This window comes from Onychostoma macrolepis, chromosome 03, assembly GCF_012432095.1.
Source record: "Onychostoma macrolepis isolate SWU-2019 chromosome 03, ASM1243209v1, whole genome shotgun sequence".
Classification (NCBI taxonomy): domain Eukaryota; kingdom Metazoa; phylum Chordata; class Actinopteri; order Cypriniformes; family Cyprinidae; genus Onychostoma; species Onychostoma macrolepis.
Genome location: NC_081157.1, coordinates 47,511,319 through 47,532,779, shown reverse-complemented (window position 1 = coordinate 47,532,779; position 21,461 = coordinate 47,511,319). Strand labels below are relative to the sequence as shown.

Below are 21,461 nucleotides of genomic sequence, written 5' to 3'. Positions count from 1 at the left end.
TGTAGAAAGTTATGTTTATAAATATTTAAATACATTTGTACAAATACATTTGTTATTTGTATATAAATATTCACTGATATAAGTATTTATACAAGTAAATTATTTATTCAAATGTATTATTTACATAATATTATAATATAAAATACATTAATTATATATAAATGTATTATATAAATATTGCACATTTGAATATTTATTTGCTTAAATAGCAATAACTTATCAGTAATAAATTTGTATATAAACAATAAATGTATTCAGTTACATAAAATGCATTATTTAAATTAATTTATAAAAATACATACATATATATATATATATATATATATATATATGTATATATATATATATATATATACACACACACACACACACACACACACACACACACGTTTATATAAATCAATACATCTTAAATGTGACCCTTGACCATAAAACCAGTCTTAAATTGCTGGGGTATATTTGTAGCAATAGTCAAAAATACATTGTATGGGTCAAAATTATCAATTTTTCTTTTATGCCAAAAATCATTAGTATATTAAGTAAAGGTCATATTCCATGAATATATTTTCTAAATTTCCTAATGTAAATATATCAAAACTTCATGTTTGGTTAGTAATATGCATGACTAATAACTTTAAAGGCGATTTCCTCAATATTATGATTTTTTTTTGCACCCTCAGATTCCACATTTTCATTTTCAAATAGTTGTATCTCGGTCAAATATTGTCCGATCCTAACAAACCATACATCAATGGAAAGCTTATTTACACTGGATGATGCATAAATCTAAATAATAATAAAAAAAGACCCTTATGATTGGTTTTGTGGTCCAGGGTCACAAATGTATTCACTTATATAAGTGTATTATATAAATATAATAAGTCCAAATAACTTACTTGTATAAATAAATAAATATACGTAATATAAGTAATACATTTGTATATAAATAATACATGTATTTAAATAAATGTATATTAATTTAGATTAACTGACTATATTTATATCAATAAATATATCCATCTATTATTTATATATAAATACATCGCCTTGCCTGCATTGGTTTTGTACTTTGCTCATCGCAGTCTTCCCAAAGGAGGAAGTGGGTGTGTTTAGCCTCGAGGAGCATGTGACCCTAAAGGTTATGACCTCATGTCATGCCACATAAATGGTCATTGATGAGGCTTCCAGCAGAGCTTAAACGCATCCTCAGTGGAGATGACGATTGGAAATAAGACTAATGTCAAGACGACTGAAACAAGTGAAGCACAAATAATGCCACCAAAGGAGTCGAGCTCAGGACGGACTGATGTTTCTCTCTGTTCATGTGTACTGTTACTGTAAATATGACATAAACTGTCAGATCCTGTTCACGTCTTCAGACAAAATGGAAAATGGATCCATGTGCTTCATTAATGTTGATTAACACAAAATACTAAGAGTTCACCAGATCACAACAGTGCAATAAACTGACTGATATATGTGTGCAGGTCATGTGTAGATTAAACCACCAGAACTACCTTTAATAGTCTCCAAATTATAACTGTGAGTTCAACAAAAAGACTGGTTTTGAAAACTTGAATGCAAAAGCAACATTAGTTAGTTTTATGTCAAATTCGTTTTGAGTAGATTTCTTTTTTCTTTTTCCCAGCTCTGTCATTTCTTTGAATGTTTGAAGGGATGGAAAGACGAAAGCTGTGAATAGTGTCGGAAATTCATTTCCATCCTGGTGAAAGAATCTCAACAGTTCATCAAATATTGTTGTGAATTTATGTTCAAAGTAATGAGAGCTTTCTAGTTTTAAGTTTTTCATGAATTAGAGAAATCATGATTTAATATTCTAAAAATATGCATCTGAAAACTATGGAAGCTCATTTATGCTATGGAATAAAAAAAAATTTAAAAAAAGAAGGTAATTGCGACTTTTCACAATTCAGACTTTGTTTCTTGCAGTCATGAGGAAAAAAAGTCAAAATTGCAGTAAAAATTTTTAATTCTGACTTTTTTTTTTTTTGCCCTCGCAAGTATATCTACATCAACTGTTCTTCTCCAAATTCTGAATTTAAATCACACAATTCACGTTTTTTCCTCGCAATTCTGAGACTTTTTTCTAGTAATACTTATTTTATATCTCTCTGAGTTTAAATCTCACAATTCACTTTTTCTCGTAATTCTGAGTTTATATCTCCCAATTCATACTTAAAAACTAGTCTGAATTGAGAGATAAGTCACAACTACCTTTTTTATTTTTCATTCTGTGCTGGAAACAGGCTTCTGTACAATAATGCAAACTCGACCAGCTGATTCTGGGTGTTTTCTTGTTTTATTTGACATGTTAAGCGTGTTGCACATCATTATAATGTTGTCGTATGGTTTTGTGTTGGACTCGTCCAGCGTTTAAAAGGGAATGAGGTTTAATGCAGTCGAGCCGTTTGGCGATTGTGTGATATGTTGATGTGTGTTTGTGGAAAAAGCACTTTCACTCTTGAACTGTACTGTGAATCCCGGACAGATGGACACGGTGATAGATAAGCTGATGTAGTGAGTTATAAATGCTCCAGTCTTTTATGTATAAACTAGAGATCAATAGCAATGTTCATTTTTTATGTTCATCACTGGTTTCCCCAGACTTTTCTCCGATTGTGCTCGTCTCAGGATGGTTCTGGGCGAATCTGATGTGTGTAAATATAAAGCTGCTGCATGATGGGAATCTTCTCTCAGCTGGTTTTACGCGTCTTCCCGTTTGAAAATCTTCCAGACGATGTTCTGATGGAGAAACTTTACTTGAAAGCGTCGAAACTCCTGAAATGCACTTTATCTTGTTGTGTTGCACCTTCTAATGTGATACTGAAATAAATCTTTCTACTGCACTATGTTTGGATGTCTAAGCCCATATTAAACACACGAGCAGTGAGGTAAATCACAGACTAGCGCTACATGACCTCTCATCGCTAATCACATGACCTCCATGCTTCAGTAAATCATTTGACTAAAACTTGATTCCTGAAACAGACTGGGGGGAAATGACTGAATACAACTGCACAGCTGTTCACTAAATTTAGAAGTTATTTACAAAAGGACTGAACGATACAGATTTAGTCTGAACATCAGATAAACATTTCACTTGCAATTCTCTCATCTCACCGGCGGATGGAGCAATGCACTAACATTTTACACACAAAACACACAAAACCGACACACAGCGCCCTCTGCTGCTCACTGATGCTTTCTACAAATACTCGCCTACTAGAAAAATACATAACACTTATAAAAACAATATTCAAGGTATTTTAAAAGTCATCAGAATTAATGATAAAAACATATTCGCACATTTTAAACTTTTTAGTACCTTTACGGAAATAAGTATTTTAGCAGCTTTTTAAAGTTTACAGAAAAAGAAAAATACATATTATTACCACATTTTAAAATATATTAGCACATTTTTAAAGTTTACAGAGAATATTTTACCCTGGAGCACAAAAGCAGTCGTAAGTAGCACAGGTATATTTGGAGCAATAGCCAACAATACAAAAAGTAAAGATCATGTTCCATGAAAATGTTTTGTAAATTTCTTACCGTAAATATATCAAAACTTAATTTTTAATTAGTGATATGCATTGCTAAGGACTTAATTTGGACAACTTTAAAAGGCGATTTTCTTAATGTTTTGATTTTTTTGCACCCTCAGATTCCAGATTTTCAAATCGTTGCATCTCAGCCAAATATTTGAAAAATTTCCAAAAATTTACACTTAAGACTGGTTTTGTGGCCCATGGTCACATATCAGAGAACCTTTGCAAGTCAAGAGAACATGTTTGGATTTCAGCGTTATATGTAGTTTTTATTTTGATATGGATGAAAAAAAGCAGAAAAATGGATCGGTAATTCTGGAAGAAATCTGCCAGTATATTTTCAGGTTTACGGACATTCCTCGAACCCTAAAACTCAACGCAATGCGAAAAACCAAGTGCTTTATATCAACACGACACAGACCCAGCAAACAGAGAACGCTCTTAGAACTCTAGCTAACATTCTGGCAAGGATCTCTCAAGGTTATGAACAAACGTTCTTCCAATAATGCTAACAGAACATTCGTTCAAACTTATCTGGTCTTTAATAATGTTCTCAAAACACTGGTACAAAAAACATATCTGTAGGCCTACTACACTGTTCATAGATATATGTTACATTTATGAAATGTTTTAGTTGAACGCTGATATAACAAGTTTTTCTCTTTAAAATGTAACTACTTGTTTGAAAATTGTCAAAATATTCAGAAAATTCAAAATAAGCAACCTTTTTTTTATAATGTTTTAAAAGTTATAAAATGGAATGTTGATCGCATAACCAAGAAGAATGTTTGGAAAATAGTATGTTTACAAATGCTGTTTTAGAACTAAATGGATGGGCCGTATTTTTATGAACTTTTCTTTAAAGGAGAAGCTGATTTTGTTTCACATATATGTGTGACAAATCAGGAAAAGTGCTTTGAATGAACAAAATGAGAAGAGAGGAACATAGCTTTACAAACTCAAATGTAAACACTTACTAACAAGCGGTCTGGGTTTTCTTGGTATGTTCTGGTACAGTTAGCTCTTTGTAAAGCTTCACTAGTCTTGTTCTCTGAGGATCCTGAACCAATGAAATACACCGAAATCACCCACATTTTCTCTCTCTTTCTTCATTCTCTTGAGTATCTGAGTATCTTTCACTCAGTCTTTCTCTTGATCAGGTGAATCACATGCAGAGGGTTTTTTAGTTACCTGTGTCACCTGCTTTTACTATTTAACCAACCCATATCAGTTAGTCTGTTAGTAGGTTGATCATCTCAGACAGCGGCAGTAGAGGGAGACAGAGAGACAGAAACACATTCAGAATAATAAAAAACAACAACAACAACACCAGAATCTAGTCCAGTATAACACAGCCGTTGTTAACTAGCCTTAAGAACTAGTCTGACCAGCAGTTAGGCAAGAGATAATCTTTCTTATTGCTCATTCTATTTTAGTTTTAATTAAACTGATTTAGGAAAAGGTTAAGACTAGTCTCAAAGAAAAACAAATTAGATGACTAATTGGTAATATAGTCTAATCAGGTTATGAGACCGGCTGCTGAACTTCTGCTCCTAACAGTGACCTTTGACCTCAAGGGTCAGAATAAAAGTTCAAAGACAACTTTTCTTCATTTTTCTTTCTTTCTGGAATCAAAATGTGTTTTGTTGTGCATACTCGTTTAACTGCTCATTCTTTTATAGGTTTTACCACTTTCCATCCTCTTTAAAACCCTTTTAACTAACAAAGGTCTGTTTCTTAATGGCGTCAGATGCAGGAAGTGACATCGTCTGATGTTTTCTAGTGTCAGTTTGTCACTGACATCGCATGACACAAAATTTTGAAAAAACATTTTAAGAGTTGTCTGTACAAGTCATTTTAACTTAAATTATTAAACTAATGTTATAAATTGAGTTGAATCTCATACAACCTATAAAAGATGAAGCTGATGAAACTTATTGATCACATCATTCTTATATAAAATAATATCTCTATGCTGCTAAAATAACACTGTATCAAGTAAATAATCAAGTAATTACATCTTTAATTATTATACTGTACAAAATTATGATCTATAAATCATGCCAACATATGGTTTTCATTACTTCAGTTCATCAAATTAATGCAAATATTAATTCTAATTTAACTATTACATATTTCAACTTCATTTTTAAGTTGCACAAGATTCAACTTTAGTGGGTTTAGTATAATTTAAGTTGAAATAACTTGTACAGCCAATCAGCATTATTGCAGTAGCATCGAGATACTGGTTCTTGTTAATATTCTGAATTATATATATATATATATATAAATAATTTAAATTACATTTTATTTCAATTAACTTTTATTTTATATATAAAAATATATTTATTATATTATTTTATTTATATATTATTTTGTTTATTATATTGTATTATTTTGTTTAAGTTTTTGAACTGAAGTAGGTGGATTTTTTTAATTTTTTTTTTTTGTGTAAAGTTGAAGTGACCAAAGCAAATTTCTGACCCACACTTTTACTGAAATATTCCCTAAACGACAACATGAACACATGATTTTTTGAATGTCACGGACCCAAACCCATCGATTAACCTCTGCAGCTCGTCTGTTGGAGAAGGTTCTGGGAGAGAGAGATGTTTGCAGATCCACGCCTGAGGCAGACAGACTCATTACTGAGAGACTGAGAGAGAGACAGAGAGAGAGAGACAGAGAGAGAGAGACAGGCGTGATGAAACTGATAGTGCTGTATTGTGTGGGTCAGTAACAGAGGCTCATTGTCAGCGTTTACTGCCCCCTGCACTGCTCATTACGAGCCGCTCCCCCTCACCCGCACACATCCCTCCATCCCTCCATCCATTCTCACAAACCCTGCTTCCTGTCTCCTCATCACCTCGGTCTCTCTGGAAATACAGAAGCATGCAGCTTTACATCTGAAGATCTCCTCCCATTTTAGTTCATTTTACTTAAGTTTTATTTTACTAAATAAATCAGTTTATTTCATTAAACTAAAAGCATTAATTAAAGTTCTGCGTAGTTTAAACGTGGACCAGCAGCGCCTCCTGCCTGCAAACACTGCAACTACAGCAAAAATCACTTTTTTTTTTGTAGTTGCAGATGCTTTTATCCAAAGTCACTGGCAAATGAGGAATAAAACTACCAAAAACTCATTTAATTTCTCATTAAATTTAACTCATCGTAGCTGAAATTATTAAATCCTTACTGGACAATTTTGCAACACTGACCAGTGCTATTTTAGTTACTTGATATTATAGTTGTTGTTTTTTTTAATTAATTATTTTTTAAAATTTTGATATTTTCTGTTTCTTTTTCGCTTTTGTTAAAGTTTTATTCAGTTTGTTGTGTAGTTTTAGTTTTTATTTTTTTTTATACGGTTTATTATTAGTAGCGTTAACATTATTGTGTTTTGTACAGAAAAAGATAAACCACAGTAAAAATCTGGGAATTGGTTAACTGTAAGTTACATACAAGTTACTACATACAGTTGAAAGTAAAAACTATGCATCTTATTTAATAACGTATTGAACATAACACTTTTTAAGCTGGCATTTAGCTGATATTTATATATTTACCATAGCTACCATTTTTACTGTAAATTTAACAGGATACATTTTACAGTAATAATGATGACTGACTCTCCTCTCTCTCTCAAGTTTATATAGTTTTTATTATTTTTTAGTTTCTTATTTTAGTACATCAATTTAAACTAAATCAAAAAGATGTTTCAGAAATAAAAGAACAGCTGAAAAGAAGGGTTTTATATTTATTTCATTTCAAGTAACAATTTTTTATGGTTTTAGCTTTAATTAACTATGATAAAACAGGAAGAAATATCTGCCAATGAGGTCGAAAAATAAACGTGTTTTCTCTTTAATTAAGTTGATTTTTCTGACCTCAGATATTTATTCTTATTTTAATAATAAATACTTCATTTCAATTCACTTCTCACAAAACAAGACTTCTTTTAAAGTCAGTCTTGAAGTCATCCAGCAGAGGAATATCTGATGTTGAAGTGAATCTCAGCACATCATGAGAGTCTAACATCGCAAACCAAACTAAAGCAGCGAATCGTGGACAGAAACGAGACGCGTTTGTTTTTCTGTCTGTTATGAGGAGATTCTTTGTGTCGCTGGAGCTTCATCAAACTAAACACACACACACAGATCATGACAAAGCATCTGACGCGTGTGTGTGACGCAGATCTGGTTTAGTGTCAATGGTTTTGAGGGTTAAAGATCAACGGTTATGAGACGCAAACGTCCTGCGATCATGTATCATCACTGCAAATAATCATCTTCATCAAGAGATAAGAAATAAAGCCACTGAACGACAGTCATGTATTCATTTACACACTGGTTTATTGCTGGTCTAGACCACCACAGTCTACCAAAACACATGAAACCGGTCTACCAGTATAGTCTTCAACTCATAAACATGACTGAAAAAATAGCGCACTTATTACATCAAGATTATATATAGCCTAATGATACTTAAGTGAGTCAAAAACTGAATTTAATATAAATTTAAACTATATATCTCATTTAACTTGTTGTTGAATGTTCATTTCACACTTCAGTACACTCTATCAAAAGTCAAGTGGTCAGCATTTGAAGTGGATCAAAAAAGTTAATCAAAGTTGTCCTAAGACAAGAACACATTTTGGTTTTAGGTTTTAGGACAACTTTGATGAAAGATTTTGATCCACTTCAAACGTTGACTTGTGTATAGTATTTATAATTTCATAATTACTTCTATTGTCTTTGGTTAAATATGGTTAAAGTACCGCTGAATGAATGCACTGACAAACACTTATGATTAACTAAAATATGCTTTAATGTCAATGTTTAATTCTATTTCTATTTATGTATTTATCAAATAGTTTTATCCAAAGCAACTTGCAAAAAAGGAACAATAGTCAACAATATTCACAATATATATGCTGAAATGTAATTTAAATATATTTGTAATTAAACATTCGTTATGATGAAGCTGCAATTTAATATATTTTAAATATATTAATTTTAAATTAAATATCAAATAACACGCTAGAGTTAAAATGATAATCAATACTTTACATGTGCTTTAGTACGTTAATCGACATATCAAATTAAGTGTACTTCATTAAAACAAGACAAAAGATTATATTAAATGAAATTAAAACATACTAATTAAACGTACTTTAGAGTAAAACTTTTAATTTGACATTATTACAAAATTCACGAATCAAAAGTTAAGAAACAGTCATGAACGTGTCTCTCTATAAATACATACACTTAAAGAGGCCTTTTATTATTAATATTTTATCAAATATATATATATATATATATATATATATATATATATAAAAATGTAAAAATCTACTTTTAAGATGCGAAGTTCACTACAAGTGCACTAGATCCAAAACAACACATTCTACAGCAGCAAACGAGTTTGTTATGAATCTCTCACATCGTGTGTGTGTGTGTGTGTGTGTGTGTGTCACAGTGATTTCTCATCCTCTCTGTCTTTCATCTCTCTCTCCTTCTCTCTTTCATCTGTCCATCCCTTCAGTAACAACGGCTCCTTTCATTCGTTCATCTCCGCCCCCCACCGCTGTAATTCAATGTTCCCAGAAAAACACATGATTGGAAAGTCAGTCAGTCTTTACAGCCTCACACTCTTCCTCACGGCCCTTCAGAGTCTTCCTCAAACCGCAGGATCACATCTGCTGCACACACACACACACACACACACACACGCACTATATGTATCAGATCATCATCATGAAGAAGCCATGAAACCTTTTATCTCTCAAACTGCCAATACATCAATCTAAACTCAGAGATCTCAATACGAACTCAAGCATTTCAGCAGAAACAAGTTCTTGGATGAAGCGTAACGAACCTCCATCAACTGAAAACAGGACCGAGAGTGACAGACACTTAAATCTGAGCGTGAACACCCGTCTAACAGGGAAAGTCCTTAGAACGTTGTTGAATGTTCTCTCAAAGTTATGAACAAACCTTCTTCCATTCAAAGTTATCTGGTCTTTAATAACGTTCACAAAACATTCTGGTGAAGATCTCTCAAAGTTATGAACAAACATCCAGTAACATTAATAGAATGTTTGTTCAAAGTTCTCAAAACATTGGCACAAAAACATTATTTTCATTTGTGGAATGTTTATTTAAGTGTTTTTTTTTTTTTTTTTTTAAATGTTGCTACTTGTTTCGGAACTTTCAGAGAACATTCAAAAGTAACATTCCCACAATGTTTGCAAAATGATAAAATGGAATGTTCTATTTAAAAACTGTATTCAGAAACAAGGTTTTCATAACTTAATGGTAGAATGTATTCTTGTTAGCTCTGTGAAGTTTAGACCAGGCAGAAACATCCATCAAACTCAAATCACTTCTGACAGGAAACTCTGATGATGGAGAGATAAAGCACTGATTACAGGCTCATTCTGAAGGCAACAGCTAGTTAGTTAGACTCAGCGTCACAGTAGATGAACATCTGCTAAACTTCATCAGCGTCACACCATGTCATTCTGTCAAACACATACTATTTATTCAGAGTATAAAATGTGTATCTAAACCAGCAAGGAGAAGATCACAATGAGAATTAAAAATTAAGCAAGTTGCTGGACTTTTTGTTGGTCGTGTTTACTCGTCTGTAAACGAGGAACACAAAGGGCACCTGTTTGGCTGAAGGACCCGGATGCAGTTGGACTGAATCTGAGATGTTCAGGATCCTCTGAAAATCAAAGCTCAGGTTTCTAGCGTTACTCTCTCTGTTTTAGGGGCATTTCTATTCGAGAGAAACATGTCGTCTGCTCCAGTAGCAGTGTGAATCACATGAGGTCACGTGATCATCATGAGTGTTTGACAGCCGTCCGTCATTCGTTTGATCTCACTGACAAACACAATCAATGATTTTCACCAGCACTTTACTGCTGCTTTAAAGACCTTTATAGATTCATTAGGAGCAGTTAACTCAGGCAATCATCACTAGAGCTTCTAACAGTCGGTGTTAAAGCTGAGTGAGTGTTTGTGCTCAAGGATTCCTCAGATCATGTGTGAGCTGCTACTATACTGACTAAATCAGACGCAGGTGGAAAACCTCCAAAGATACTGAAGGAGGAACCAGAAGCACATCCACAGAACAGAAGATCACGGAGACACGAGACTGCAGGACCCTATACACATCAGACAGTCAGAAAACACCTAACGATAGGCCTGCACGATTATGACAAAAATCACAATTGTCGATTATTTCCTTGAGATTGTAATTGCAATTATTATGAGCAGATTTATGCCATTGTTTGAAGCTGCATGCCATATTTAAAAAAAGGCTGAAAACACTCTTCCTGGACTTGTATTGCTTTTCTATAGCATTGAGCCTCAAATGTCAACTATAGACATTGGTTTTGTTTTCTCTTTAAACAAAAAAAGTAAAATTATGCATGGTATAATAATAATGTTATACTAAAACTAAAATAAAAAAAATAAAAAATGGTTTACTAAAGCTATATATTTAAATTACAATTAAACGGACAACATTTCAATTTACAGTAACATTTTACAGTACAATTTATATTATCAGGGCTCCAGACTAACATTCGAGAGCAGTGGCACCAGCACCTGATTTGGTAGCACTGAACATGTAATATTACAAGTTTTGTCTTTTAGAAATGCACATTAGAACAGGAGCTTGAGTTGGGATGCAGATGTACTTTTAACAGTGCCATTGTGAAAACTATAACAGCCTCATCTTTTATACATAACCAAAAGTACAGCACCTCATTACCATGGTAAAAAAGTAGCCTAACTATATGGTTTCTATGGGGTGTGCATTGAAAAACAGTAACCTAAAGACATTCAGTCAATTACAAATCCACATCAACTGATAGAATAATTAACAAAATAATGTAATTATATTCCATTAGCCTACTCCTTTAACATATTTAATATATTAGTAATATAATAATACTCAATATGAATATCCTACTTTTCTGCCACCGTACCATTGCTACCGTTAGTGTTACTACAGTAAAACTATGGTAAATGTGGGTGATTTGTGGATTGAAACGTCTTCTAACTGGATCGTTGTTGCACTGTTTCTGCTGCTTTCTGCATCAGTGTTGATGAGAATAACCGCTCCGATTTATTTGGCTTTAAACTAAAGAGTTAGTTAAAAGAGTTTAAATTAAAGAGACGTGATTTGTACTGGAGAACTCTGCGCTGAACTCGAGTGCTTCTTACTGGATTTCACAGTGTTGTTTAGTGCGTGATCGCGACTGGTCACTGTAATACATGCATATGCTCTAAGTTCGCACTGCACTATTTTCTTTTGAGGTGAGCGGATAACGACAACGACTATCAGTTAGACAAAATGTCTTTTATCCAGTGTGTTTGAGTTTGTTAAACCCTGCGCTGCTAACACCTCTTAAGCACACAGAATAATGCAAGTGGGCATTTTTAATTATTTATTTTTGTAATCACGGCTTTGAACGATTATGTAATCGTGGCATCCATAATCGTAATCGCGATTAGAAATTTGATTACTTGTGCTGCCCTACCTGATGACTCAACAGAATGCCCTAAAAACCACTAACAACACCTAACAACCACTAATAACACCTTAACAACCACTAACCACAACCTAACAACCACACAGAATACCTAAACAACCACTAACAACACCCTAACAACCACAAAGAATGCCTAACAACCACTAACAACACCCTATCAACCACTAATAACACCATAACAACCACTAACAACACCCTAACAACTACACCTAACACAAACATCCACTAACAACACCCTACCAACGACAAATAACACCCTAACAACCACACAGATCACCCAACAACCACTAATAAAACTGTAACAAACACACAGAACAACCTAACAACTTCACAAAACACCCCAAACAACTACAAACAACACCCTAACAATCACTAAAAACACCCCAATAACTACACACAACACCTAACAACCACCAACAACTACACATACTGTAGCACCCCAAAAAACTCCACACAACACCCTAACAACACAACACCCCAAACAACACCATAACAACCACACAGAACACCTAACAACCACTAACAACACTAACGACACTAACAACTACACATACTGTAGCAGAACGGACGTGCTACTTGGCCATCGGGTGTCGAGCCGACCCCGCAGTCTGCTTTCGTCACCACTAGTTTGTCGGCGTCGGCTTGGTGTGTACCGGGCTTAACAACCACACAGAACACCTAACAACCACTAACAACACTAACAACTACACATACCGTAACACCCCAAACAACTCCACACAACACCCTAACAACTACACATAACACCCCAACAACCCCACAGAACACCCAACAACCACTAACAACACTAACAACTACACATACTGTAACACCCCAAACAAATCCACACAACACCCTAACAACCACTCCTTACACCATAACTACAAACACTCTAACAACCCCACAGAACACACTAACATCCACTAACAACACCCTAACAACTACATATAACATCCTAACAATGACTAATAGCACCCTAACAACCACACAGAACACCTAACAACCACTAATAAAACACAGAATGCCTAATAACACCCTAACAACTACACATAACATCCCAAACAAATACAAACAACAACCAGACAGAATGCATAACATGCTAACAACTACAAACAACACCCTAACAACCACACAGAATGCCTTACAACCACAGAACACCCTAACAACCAAACTAAATGCCTAACGACCACACAGAACATCCTAAGAACCAGACAGAACGTCCTATGCAGAAGACCTTAATAACTACTCAGAAGATGCCAGCAACTACCCAGAACACCATATCAACTACCTAGAATGCACTAGCTACCGCAACTACTCCAAACACACAAACAAACTGCACAGCAACACCCTAGCAACAGATGCTGGGTAAGTTATCAGGTCTTTGTTTCATTTTAAAATATGTTACAAACAACCTTTTTTATTCTAACATGTCATGCTACTGACAGTTCCAGATCAAATCACTGACGTCTATTAATCTGTGAGAATAAGCTCATTTGATTTGAGTGATCGCTGCTCATCACAGGTCTTATCAATCACAGATCAATCAGCAGGATCCAGGCCGTGAGAATCAGATGCTCTGATCTCCAGAGTCTGAGAAACGCTGCAGCTCCTCCATCCAGCGTGACCCTCAGAAATCAAGACGAGAGTCACAAGGCCCGCAGCGGCCCGAGGGGAGAGAGCTCCACCAGAGCATCCTGAGAACGAGAGACGCGCACAGAAAGAGTCTTTTGTCGTCTGAATTCTTCTGCATCATTTTCTGCATTTCATCAGCTGTGACTCAAACTCACCCACAAATCTCATTCCTGCCCTCTCCATCTGTTCATCTGTCCATCCATCAGCACAACACACACACACATAACACAAAAACATGTTCAAATCTAAAATGGACTTCAAGTGGAATCATATAAATCAACAGGTTTTATACAAGACTACATTAACCTGACTATATTAAGTTACACATTTAACGGGACCTGAAAGAAATAAGGATACAACAAAACAGCTTCACTTTTTACAGTGTAGATAAATTGTTCACATCTTCATTATTTAAAATGTTTGATATGGGCAAGTTTCTGCAAAAAAAAATAAAATAAAATAAATAAAATAAATATATATATATATATATATATATATATATATAGATATATATTTCTAGCCAAAATATATTTTAAATAAATATATATATTTAGTTTTATTTTCAAATACTATAATACATTTCAAAATGCATTTTGGGGGCAAGAAAATATGTTTCCAGTATTACCGCAGCCTTACTACAAATCTAAATTAAATTTATAATGATTTAATAATGTTTATTTTTATTATTGATTTATTGCTGATTCATTTACACATTACTGACAACAAATAAAGTTTTCTTCAAATGTGACATACTACTGTATATGTCAATGCATATCCTTTGATTAAAATATAAGGATGCAAAAATATATTTGTTAGTGTTTTTATTTTTTTAAGATATTCATATTTTTCAAATATGTTTTCAAAATATAGAAAAATGACCCAAAAACACATTTGTAGAAAATATATTTACCCAAATATATTTCAGCAAATATATAGTTTTGGTCATATTTTGTATATTTTAAATATATATATATATATATATATATATATATATATATATATATATATATATATATTTCAAAACATATGTTTTTGCCGGTCCTGCTGTCAAGCAAATATCACAAATGTTGCACTGACAGACATTTTAATGCGGCACAAATGCTGTGAGTCATAATCGCTGGAAAGAATGTGTCAAACTCTCAAATGTCTCATTTATTGACTAAAGGGTTGCCATCGTGAAGAATCAAACTTTCCCTCATCTTTTGATTAAATTAATGCTGTAACTTCCAGAACTCAATCCACCCAGAGATTTTACTTAAACGTCAGCAGGTGCGTGTTTCCCATTTCAAACCTGTGACTTCAATTAAACACAACGGCCTGTGAGAAACTGAACAAACATGTTGAACAGGAGATCTTCTGAAGAACATTAGCATAGTATTATGGTGTTATTTTGAGGAAAAGAGCAATGTTCTGCAAAACATAAGAAAATCATACAAGTTTGGATCAGCATGACTGAAAATACAGTATTCTGACACTTCTATGTAGAAGTCTTAAAAGTGCAGAAGGAAAAACAGCTTGTTTAAGGTCAGAAAGAGGGTGGAAACAATCATGAAAAACTAAATTATGACCATCAAAAAACCTTGACTAACATTGTGAGTGGAGCTCAGTTGTGCGGGGTAAAATTCCAGGCCTTGAGCTCTTTAAAAGCACAATTTCTGCTCTGAGATGAATCGGTCTAAATGGCACATCATCTAAAAAATGCAAATACATTTGGCCACTAACACTCTTCTTATTTCTGGAGTATCTAGTATGTGCATGTCACAAACTACGCAGTGCACGCTTGAGCTGATGGTGCATTTCCAGTGTGAATAAACTGGCAGAAACACCAGCTGTGATTTTCAAAATCCCCCTTCCGATGCAGCAAATTAGTTAATTATTCCATGTAGCAATTTAAGCATTTTTATCCCAAATTCAATTAAAAGCAAAATAACCTGATTTATTTTCACCATGATAATATCACTCACATGAGACATAATGAGGTCCTGTGACAATAACGTTGCATACTCCAGTAATAGTGTGCAGTAATGCTCACTGTTTCACAGTGCACACAACAAAGACATATTTTCATAGTAAATATGGAATAAATACAGTCCTTCTGCCATATACACATACATCCTTTCGGGTTGTTTCTCTGGTGAGCACACCTGTAGCAGCATCTCAGCGAACAACACATTTTAAGAACATTTAGATATCATATTCATTAGTATTATTCCTGAAAGTTCCCTGAGTGTTCCAAACATACAGTTTAAAGAACATGCTCTGTTAGCGGAGATACTGCTTGAGAAGGATTTACACGCCTGAAAACCTGGTAACCAATTCTGTTAAAAATGCTCTAAGAATGTTTTACTAACGTTAGCATTCATTTATGAAAATATTATTTCTGAATGTTCTCTGAACGTTCAAAACATCCAGTATTTAAAATGTTTTTAAAAAGTTGTTTCTTGGTTACTTGAACACTAAGGGAACATTCAGTTTTGCCATTTTGAAAACATAGGAATGCTACCTTTGAATGCTCTTTGAAAGTTTGAAAACGTCTAAAACTAAAATGTTCAATCAACGATAAAGAAATTATTTTTCGTGCTAACATTCTGAGAACGATATCAAAGACCAGATAACTTTGACAGAATATTCTATTTATGTTACTGGAAGAACGTTTGTTCATAACTTTGAAAAAACCATGCCAGAATATTTCGAATGTTCAAAACGTACAGTTTTTAAGTATGTTTTTACATTACATTTTGAGAACATTATTAAAGACCAAATAACCTTAAATGAATATATATATTTTTAAATGCATTCTTTTCTTGGTTATGCAAATGTTAAGGGAACATTCCATTTTATAATTCCAGTAACATTAACGGAATGTTACTTTACAATGCTCCCTGAATATTCCAGAACAAGTCAAACTAAAATGTTTCAGATATAAATAATCTTCCATCATAAATAATGTTTTTTTGTGTGTTGTTTAAAAACATTATTAAAAACTACACTCTGTTGACATTACTGGAAGAATATTTTTTCATAATGAAAATAACTGTGTTTTTAATTGGCTACACTAATGTTAAGAGAACGTAGCATTTTACCACTTTACAAGCTATAGGAATGTTACTTTTAAATGTTCTCTGAACATTCCGAAAGAAGTAGTAACATTTAAAAAAAATGCTAAACTAAAACTTTTCAGTAAAAAAAAAAATGTATAAATACTGTGTTTGTGCTAACATTAAAGTCCAGACAACTCTGAACGAATGTTCTATTAACGTTAATGGAGAAACCTTTGTTCAGAACTTTGAGAGAACATTATTAAAGACCAGATAACTTTGAATGACTGTTTGATTAATGTTACTGGAAGAAAGTTTGTTGATAACTTTGAGAGAACGTTTTAAGAACGTTACTAAAGTCCAGATAACACTGAACTAATGTTCTATTAACGTTACTGGAGGAACGCTTGTTTATAACTTTGAGAGAACGTTTTAAGAACGTTCCCTATTAGCTGGGATATTGCTGGAGAAGGATTTACGCATACCTGCAAACCAGGTAACCAATTCCCTCTCTCTCTCGCCCTCCTCCACCCCAAACCCCCATTAAACCCTCTGAAACCCCATATCAGCTTCCTTTAGATGTTTCTCCAACACAATTGGGGTAACTGGACTCTTGGCGGAGGCAGTCGGTGCAGATATGAAGTGAGCACACAATGGAGCATTCATGCTCTCTCTCTCCATCCATTCTTCCCCAGCTGCAGAGGAATCCTGTCCAAGATTTTGCCCCCCACCACACCACTGCCACCCGTCCACCAGCAGAAAGAGAGACGACACAAAAGCAGGATTCATCCCAGAGACGGGGACCCATTTAAGCGTTACGCAGCTGCATCGATTTATTAAAAGATGGGTGGAGAGGGAGAGAGATAGAGAGAGAGGGGGTCAGCAGGGGTCACGGACCCCCAGACTTTATTAACCCTCTGAAGATGATGACATGTTAATGAGCTTTAATCATTAATATTCAGCAGAGAGTGGGAGAATGTACAGAATGGAGGGATTGACGAGGAAAAGAGAGAGAGAAAAAAATCTTCCTGTTCCAGAACAAAACAGCTTAAATGATGAATTAAAGTTAGTGTATGTATTTCCATTCATGCTCATTTGTACAGCACTTTTCACAATACTTACAGCTTCAAAGGCGCCATCGCAGAAATGCGTGCTTCAAATGTTAGTCAAGATAACATCTGAAACATACAGTATGCATTCTATTCATGGGTCACTGCATCTGAATACATGTAAATGTAAATCCCTACACTGGCAGTATTTCACAGATGAGTGTAATGAGCAAACGAGCATCAGAGTGCTGATCTGCACACCTGTCTCACTGCTCACCTGTCTGTCTCTCACAAACACTACTGCTCTTTCTAACAGTATTTCCACACCTGCAGGATCTGAGCACAGGTGCGGGTTCACAAACACACTATAATTATACTGAATTAGAGAAATAATACAAATGTATTAATGAATAAATCCATCACCACCATTCAATCACAAATTCAATCACTTTACAGCTTAAATAAATAAATAAATAAAACATATATATTCATCTTTACAATAAATAAAATAAACCTATATCTATTTCTCTTTGCTTCTGTTTGTCAGAAGAAAAAATATTTTAAAACATGTGATTTTTAATAAAACCTGCAAAAAATACATAAATAAACAAATCCTATATATTCCTCTTTACCGTTGTTTGTCAAAAGAAAAAATAATTGTAAAAACATCTCATTTTTAATTAAGCCTGCAATATAAGCAAACAAAGAAACAACAAAACAAATATATAAATGTTTTATACATACTAAAGATATATGAAAACAACATAAATTAAAATATATATTTAAATATAATTAGAAATGTCAATATATAAGTATAGATATTTAAAATACATATTTAATAATAATAAATATTGAAAAGTATAGAAAAAGAAAAAATATATAATTATGTGGTCATGCTTTATTTTAAGGTCCAATTCTCACTATTAACTAATTATTAACTACAACTATTGCTGCTTATTAATAGTTAGTTAGGTAGTTGTTATAAGTTTAGCTATCAAGTGGATTAAGGGATCCAAAGTATGGTCATACAGAACAAGGCATTAACATGTGCCTCATAAACAGACAACATGCTATTGATATACATGACTGTTAATAGTGATAACTGGTGCTTAAAATAAAGCGCCAATGATTTTTAATAAAACCTGGTACACACACCAACACATATATAACCTCTGAAAGTCTCTGAAATGCAGCAGATATCAAAGATGAAGTATAAGTGTTCAGTAAACATGAGACTCGTTTCTCAGAGAGTAAAGTATCACACAGGTGAGTCTCGCTGGGCCGTGACGTTCTCTTGCAGGTGAAGCCGAGGCTCCGCCCACAGGAACTCAACTCCGCTGGGATTTTCACCAGTTCCACCTCGTTTACTGAGGAAAACAACAGGAGAAGCACAAACCCTGGACGCATGAGATCATTCCAGCAGCGTCTGACCTTTCCTGCCACACACAGGAATTCCCCAGCCGTCATTACTAAAGCGGACAAAAGGGCAAAACCTTTCGTTCTCAGAGGAAAAATGATAAAAACTCCGCCCACTCGCATCTTTTGTTCACCCCACTTCCTGTCAGGCCAGAAACTGGCACACATGCAAAGCCAATGTGATCAGGTGTGTGTGTGTATGTGTGTGTGTGTGTGTGTGTGCGTGTGTGTGTGTGAATGCGAACCATCAGCCGGTCATGAGACATGCATGTCCTCATATTGACCTTTTGACCCCTGCACATCCCAGAGACCATCTCCAACGGCAACCAGCAGCAGCATCACTGTCACATGCTGCATGACTGCACTAAAACACACATTCATACACACACTCATACCAACACACACACTCATTATCCAATTTAACTGTGCAGAGAATGAAATAACAGCCAGCAATGTTTGAGATTTGCTGAGAACATCAGTTTCCAACAGAATGAACAATAATCCACTAGAAGGTTCAATAATTCACTTTAGTTTGCAGCTCCTTAGGTCAAAACTGTAATTAAAAGAAATGCTGGTAGAGAGGTTTTTAATTGCAGCACAGATAATGTTTTCATGGATTAATATCAATCATTAAATGGTTTAGTTCATAAGCCTAAATCAGTCTCAGGCTCTCAATTTTAACGGGAGTTTTCACGAATTATAATATAAGGCAATATAGGAATTAATAATACAACTGGTGATTAAATAACATTGTATTGCACGAATACGGTCGCGTTGATAATAAACAAGAGAAGTTTTCGACAGTATTCTACTTCACTTGACCCTTATTTTAAGTTTTATAAAATGTAAAAAAAAAAAAAAGGATTGAACTTGAAGGGAAACAAATTAATTTCAACTTTATTTTAACGCATTCAAACGCGTCACGGAGAGTCTACACAGAAAAACAAAACAAAAAACAATCATTATAAAACAAGAACGACGAAATATAATAATAATAATAATAACAACAACAGCAATAGCTAGTTTATATGTAAATAATAGTTTTTGACTATTGTTATTATTATTATTCGATCTTTAGCTAAATTTTGCAATGGAAATACAAACAGGATAATTCTGATCTAATGTTACATGCCTACATGTTATTAGATGAAACTCATTTTGACAATATTTTGCTGTAAGTTTTCGAAAAATCTGTGAAAGATTTGAAATGCAAGAAAGGCAAAGGAGCGTATTAATGATTTATTAATTAGTCCAGGTAAAGACGAATCTCGCGCACCTGCGGGTTTAACTTATTTCAACTAAAATTAATTAAATAATGTAATATATATATACACATATATAATTTCTGAACTATCACAATTAATTAATGTATTATTATTCGTACCATTATCATCGTTAGTAGGCTGTAAGATTTGTGTCTTATTTAAAAACAGTATTTTCATCAAAAACCGGAAATCGGTGCAAAGAACATAATTTATAATAATTTATAAACAAAATAATAAAAAAAAATAAACAATCGACATCAGCCTAAATTAATGTACTGTACAAATTCTCAAAGCTCAAAAATGTCAGGGCACAACAAACACGCCATAAAAGAAACTCAGATCGCGATCATCAACTCGCTGCAAGAATCTACAGGAAGACAAACAGCCAAAGTAACGGAGTTGAACAGCTACACGTCAATTCAGCACACATAAAACAATTGCATGTTGATCCCCTAAAAATGTTCATCTCCAGCTCTGCACTTTGTTTAAAATGCTTGCAGACAAAGTGACGCGTGCAGTCATATTCCTACAAACGCCGCTTTCTCCGCGCATTTCCCAACTTCCCTAAGAGCAACCGGGAGAAACTCACATCAAAGCGTGCAGCAGGCCTCAGATCCGCACGATTCCCGCGTACATCCATACCGCCGAGAGACAGAGACGCGGCGCGCCGCTTTTCCTCTATATGTGTACGTTTGAAGCGACACGGAGAAAAAGACGCTCTAAAGGGAGACGCGCGTCTTTTCTCTTTTCTTTTCTTTTTTTATATACACAGAACTGCTTTTTGTTCCTCATTTTTTCATTTAAGAGGGTAATGGAAGGGGGGTGTTCGTTTGATCACATGATTACAATTCACCTGAGATAAAACAAAGGACGCAAAGAGCGCCGGAGACCGAGACAGAGAGATGCTCTCATGGTCAGGATCCCCTTAT

The 21,461-nt window shown here is 34.2% G+C and overlaps 1 protein-coding gene across 1 annotated transcript in view; it reads right to left on the bottom strand.

Annotated features, from left to right (window-relative positions):
- kdelr3 (KDEL endoplasmic reticulum protein retention receptor 3) overlaps positions 1-21,234 on the bottom strand; it is a 44,446-nt gene extending 23,212 nt beyond the window's left edge. Inside the window, exon 1 of the mRNA XM_058768894.1 lies at positions 21,122-21,234. The gene's annotated coding sequence lies outside the window, so the exon portion shown is untranslated. The remainder of the gene's footprint in view (positions 1-21,121) is intronic.
- Positions 21,235-21,461: the final 227 nt, after the last annotated feature.